This window comes from Narcine bancroftii, unplaced genomic scaffold (assembly GCF_036971445.1).
Source record: "Narcine bancroftii isolate sNarBan1 unplaced genomic scaffold, sNarBan1.hap1 Scaffold_666, whole genome shotgun sequence".
Lineage (NCBI taxonomy): Eukaryota > Metazoa > Chordata > Chondrichthyes > Torpediniformes > Narcinidae > Narcine > Narcine bancroftii.
Window position 1 is genome coordinate 1,654 of NW_027212180.1, and position 5,646 is coordinate 7,299.

At 50.9% G+C, this 5,646-nt stretch overlaps 1 long non-coding RNA gene across 1 annotated transcript; it reads right to left on the reverse strand.

The window, feature by feature from the left end:
* Positions 1-268: 268 nt before the first annotated feature.
* LOC138751088 (uncharacterized) lies at positions 269-4,466 on the reverse strand. Its single transcript, XR_011349704.1, has 3 exons — positions 4,267-4,466; positions 2,492-2,702; positions 269-345 (listed from the first exon to the last, which is right to left on the reverse strand). It is a non-coding gene; the product is annotated as an uncharacterized lncRNA (long non-coding RNA).
* Positions 4,467-5,646: the final 1,180 nt, after the last annotated feature.

Here is a 5,646-nt window from a genome sequence, read left to right on the forward strand (position 1 = left end):
TAGAGCATCTCAAACACTGCTCTCATCCTCGTGTGTGCACAGCTAGAGACAAGAACAAATCTTGTCCTTAGTCACTGTGAAATCCATCTCCAGGATGCTGGCACTTTATTCCTGTGTGTTTTTTTTTGAACCTTGTTTAGTGCTAGTTTTTCCTTTTGATTTGAACATAACAATATATGTGAACGCACTTTCCAAATGGTTTTACAATGTAAACAATATTTTAAAGAAAAATCTGAAGACTTCACCATCTGAGATGCAGATTCTAATCTGTGGCTTCGGCGGGTCCGCGCCAAGGGGTATTTGGATTATTTTAAAGAGGACCGTCTTCCAATGTCTGCAGTGGAACTGGGAGAAAGAGGGTTGGGCTGTCGGTGTCATAGTTAATGACGTCTCATTACAGAACTGAAAGCTTACAGTCTGTGGTGAACTGATATTCTCGTCCCACTGACCAGCACCCCTTCCTGCTCATTCCCATCCATGGGGCCGGGACTCCCTCACCCTCACGGGTCCCCCTCACACTCGCAGTTCTCCGATCCCCTCAACCACACGGATCCCCTAAACCACGCGGGTTCCCACCCCCACCTTCAGCCTCGCAGGTGCCCTCAGCCTTCTGGGTCCACGTCCCGGTCCCCCCCTCCGCCCTCTGGGTCCCCGTACCTCCTCAACCTTCTGGGTCCCCGTCCCCTTCCCCCCTCAGCCTTCTGGGTCCCCACTTCCCCCTCAGCCTTCTGGGTCCCCGTCAGCCATCTGGGTCCCTGTCCTCTCTCAGCTTTTTGGGTCCCCGTCCCCCCTAACCTTTCTGGGTCCTGATCACCCTCACCCTTCTGGGTCCTGATCACCCTCACCCTTCTGGGTCCTGATCACCCTCACCCTTCTGGGTCCTGATCACCCTCACCCTTCTGGGTCCAGATCACCCTCACCCTTCTGGGTCCTGATCACCCTCACCCTTCTGGGTCCTGATCACCCTCACCCTTCTGGGTCCTGACCACCCTCACCCTTCTGTGTCCTGATCACCATTACCCTTCTGGGTCCTCATTCCCCTCACCCTTCTGGTTCCACGAGTACCTCAGCCTTGCGTGTCCCTCAACCTTCTGGATACCCGTCCCCCTCAGCCTCGCAGGATCCCCGCCCCCCACAGCCTTGCATGTCCCTCACTCCTCTTGCAGATATCCCACACCCCTCTGGCGGGTCCCCCTCACCCTTCTGGGTCCCCGACTCCCTCACCCTTCTGGGTCCCCGACCCCCTCATCCTTCTGGGTCCCCGACCCCCTCACCCTTCTGGGTCCCCGTCCCTCTCCCCCCTCTGCCTCGCGGGCCCCGAGCCCCCTCATCCTCGTGGGCCCCGAGCCCCCTCAGCCTCGCGGATCCCCCTCCCCCCCACAGCCTCACGGACCCCGACCCCCCCCCCCTTAAGCCTCGCGGGTCCCCGACTACCACACACCCTAACGCCACCCCGACCCAAACTTCCTCACGGTACCCCGGCCCCACCTCACAACCATCCCCCTGCCCGTTCCCCTCCGAGCTCCGGCCGCTCCAGACCCAAAGGGCGACCCGTGGAAACTCCGTCCTCCCTGGTCTCGCTCCCAAAATGCCCCGATTCCCGCCCGTGAGGAACCGACACGAACCTCTCTCCCCCTCCCGCTCGCGACCAACTCCTCCAAAGGCGGGAAAGATCAACAACATGGCAGCCACCAGGGGTCGCTCTCGCGAGAGCTTGATCCACCCCTCCTCGGGATCTCCTCTCCACCACCCCGAGCCCCTGGATGGAGCCCCAGGGCTCGAGGTCCAGCCCTTTGGAGCCCCCTCTCTCCTGAGAACCTCGTCCCACTGGGGAAGGGTCCGAGAGCTGGCTCGGGCCTCCAGTCCATCTCCCCTTCAGGCTGCACATTTCCACACCAGGATCTGCCCCACATTCCCCCCCAAGATTCCAGTCCATCCCACCTCCACCACCTTGGCCCAAAGCTCATTCCACGTTCCCACCCCCCTCTGAGGGAAGAAAATCCCCCTTCAATCTCAATCCATGTCCTCCTCTTTGAATCTCTCCCACTCTCCTTGGAAACAGCCTGTCCCCATGGACACGATCCGTCCCCCCTCACAATTTTCAAATCTTCCTCAATCTTCGACGCTCCAGGGAATAAAGTCCCAGCCTGTCCAACCTTCCCCTGGAACTCAAACCCCGAAAGCCAGACCACCTTCTTGTCACTCTCCTCGACGCGCTGTCTCATTCCTATCCTTCCTCTCCTCCGGCCACCCAAACGGCACACAATGTTCCCAAGTTGGCCTCACCCATGCCTCGTCCAACTTCCTCGTGGCCTCCCACCTCCTGCACTCAATCCTCTCACTTCTGAAGGCCAAAATACCAGAAGCTTTCTTCACTCCCCCCCACCTCTACAAGGGACTCCACTTTTGGGCAGTTCTGTACCACAGTTCCTCAATCCCTTTGTTTGACAACACTCCTCAATGGTCTGCCATTTAACATTCAAACTCTTACGTTTTAAGAATCAATTGCAGAGATCCATGGATGTGGGAAGTCAGGGTGCAGGTCGATGAAACTGGCAGAATGATATTTCACCATGGACGAGAAGGGCCGAAGGGTCCCTTTTCTTTGCTGTGGGGTTTCTAGGGTAGAGTTCACACCATTCTCAGGAAGGAGGATGAGCTGACAGATGTCATGGTCCACGGGTAGGAAAGGTGATGAGATCCTGCCAGGAGAGATGAGGGAGTTAAGTGCACAACCAAGGGGTCTCTCTCTGTCAGTCTGTGTGTGTCTCTATCTCTCTGTGTCTCTCTCTCTCTCTGTCTGTGTCTCTCTGTCTGTGTCTCTGTCTGTCTGTGTCTCTGTCTGTCTGTGTCTCTCTCTCTGTCTGTGTCTCTCTCTCTGTCTGTGTCTCTCTCTCTATCTGTGTCTCTCTTTGTGTCACTCTGTGTCTCTCTGTGTGTGTCTCTGTGTCTGTGTGTCTCTCTCTGTCTGTGTGTCTCTCTCTGTCTGTGTGTGTCTGTCTGTGTGTGTCTCTGTGTGTGTATGTCTGTGACTCTCTCTCTCTGTCTCTCTCTGTCTGTGTCTCTCTCTCTGTCTCTCTCTCGCTGTCAGTGTCTCTTTCTCTGTCTGTATGTGTCTCTCTGTGTGTCTGTGTCTGTATATCTGTCTCTCTTTGTCTATATATCTGTCTCTCTGTGTCTGTGTGTGAGTGTGTCTGTCTGTCTGGGTATGTGTGTGTGTCTCTCTCTGTCTGTGTCTCTGTATCTGTGTCTGTCTCTGTGTCTGTCTCTGTGTGTGTGTGTCTCTCTCTGTCTGTGTGTCTCTCTCTGTCTGTGTGTCTCTCTCTGTCTGTGTGTCTCTCTCTCGCTGTCAGTCTCTCTCTCTCTGTCTGTATGTGTCTCTCTGTGTGTCTGTGTCGGTATATCTGTCTCTCTGTGTCTATATATCTGTCTCTCTGTGTCTATATATCTGTCTCTCTGTGTCTCTGTGTGAGTGTGTCTGTCTGTCTGGGTATGTGTGTGTGTCTCTCTGTCTGTGTCTCTGTATCTGTCTCTGTGTCTGTCTCAGTGTGTGTGTGTGTCTCTCTGTGTCTGTGTCTCTCTCTGTGTCTGTGTGTCTGTGTGTGTGTGTGTCTGTGTGTGTGTGTGTTTCTCTGTCTGTGTCTCTCTGTCTGTGTCTCTCTGTCTGTTTCTCTGTGTCCATGTCTCTCTCTCTATCTCTCTCTCTCTGTCTGTGTCTCTCTCTGTGTGGGTCTGTGTGTGTGTGTCTCTCTCTCTCTCTCTGTGTGTCTCTCTCTCTGTCTGTTTGTGTGTCTTTCTCTCTCTGTGTGTGTCACTGTCTGTGTGTGTGTGTCTTTCTGTCTCTCCCTCTGTGTCTCAATGTGTGACTCTCTCTGTGTCTGTATGTGTGTGTGTCTCTCTCTCGTGTGTGTGTGTGTGTGTCTCTCTGTGTCGTGTGTGTGTGTTGTCTCTGTGTCGTGTGTGTGTGTGTCTCTCTCTGTCTCTATGTGTGTCTCTCTGTCTCTGTGTATCTCTCTCTCCATCTGTGTGTGTCTCTCTATCTGTCTGTGTGTGTCTGTGTGTGTATCCGTCTGTGTGTGTCTCTCTATCTGTCTGTGTGTGTCTGTGTGTGTATCCGTCTGTGTGTGTCTCTCTGTCTCTCTCTCGCTGTCAGAGTCTCTCTCTGTCTCTTCCTGTGTGTGTGTGTCTGTGTGTGTGTGTCTGTCTGTCTGGGTATGTGTGTCGCTCTCTATCAGTGTCTCTAATATTTGCTTATTCATTACCCACCATTATCCATCCCGACAGGTGGTGCGGGCTTTGTTCCCCAAGGCGTCCGTATTGGCTGTCCATGGACCATCTCTGCCCCAACGCATTCCTCGGTGTCACCTGCATTAAAATCAAGGTGGCATCAGCACCTTTTTGGGCACTTTTAGCCGTATTTCCTCAGTTGTTCTGGCCAGTTTTGTGTTTCGTTCACACATTCCTGCTGCCTGGGGTTCACGGCACTCATGGAAAATCGCCAGTTCCTGAAACAATTCTTCATTTATCTTATTTGTAACATTTTTACATTTAATTTAACATATGCATTAAAAAACTTAAATTTCTTATTTGAAAATAAGATAAAATTAATGCATAGTGATTTAAAAAGTAACCCCTCTCACAGCTGCCCAATAGAAAACAATAAAGAGAGGAAACATCTAGATAGCATTCATAAAAATTGAGCAAAACTCTCAAATAAAATCTTGCTTTTCTTGGTTTTAGGAGTCAGAAAGTTCGTGTTGGGTGATTACAACTTAATTCCTACAATTGGTAAATACACATCCCAAATCTTCAAAAGAGAAATTCAAATTTGTTCCGTGAATTCAATGTAATTATTTCAAGTGGGATACAACGGCCTATTTCAGTGTGGCTATCGACCCATTCCCAAATACGCATCGGACTTCCAAGTTACTGCCACACATTTTAACCCGAAAACAATTACAGCACAGAAACAGGTCATTTGGCCCTTCTTGTCTGCACTGAACGAAATACTCTCCTCTTGTACCACCTCTCTGCATTCCCCTCCCCTCCAATTTTCCCTGAAATGAGAAAATGGACCCTGCCGCCACTACTTTTCCCGGAAGCTCACTCCACTCAGCCACCACTCTGAGTAAAGAAGTTCCCCCTCATGTTACTTCCAAACTTTTACCTCCTGTTTCAATCCCTGCTCCCCGCAATGAAAAAAGTCTATCCACATCAACTCGTTCTATCCTCCTAGTAATTTTAAAGACTTCGATCAAATCCCCTCTCAACCATCTACAATCCAAAGAATAAAGACTTCATTTGCTCAATCTTTCTTTGTAATCTAGTTGCTGATATCCAGGTAACATTGACGTAAATCTTCTCTGCACCCTCTCTACTTTATTGATAGCTTTCCTCTCATTTGGTGACCAGAACTGCACACAGTACTCACAAAAGAGCCTCACCAATATCTTGTCTAGTCTCAACCTCACTGCCCGACTCCTGTATTCTATGTGATGGTTGATCAACGCCAGCTATTTGAACAGATTCTTTTCGAGGTACTCTCTGATTACCCTCCAATAATTAACCTATCACTGTCAGGCTCACTTGGTTGGCTTTTGAAGCCGTTTTTCAACAAAGGAACATTAGATTACATCCATTCCTCTG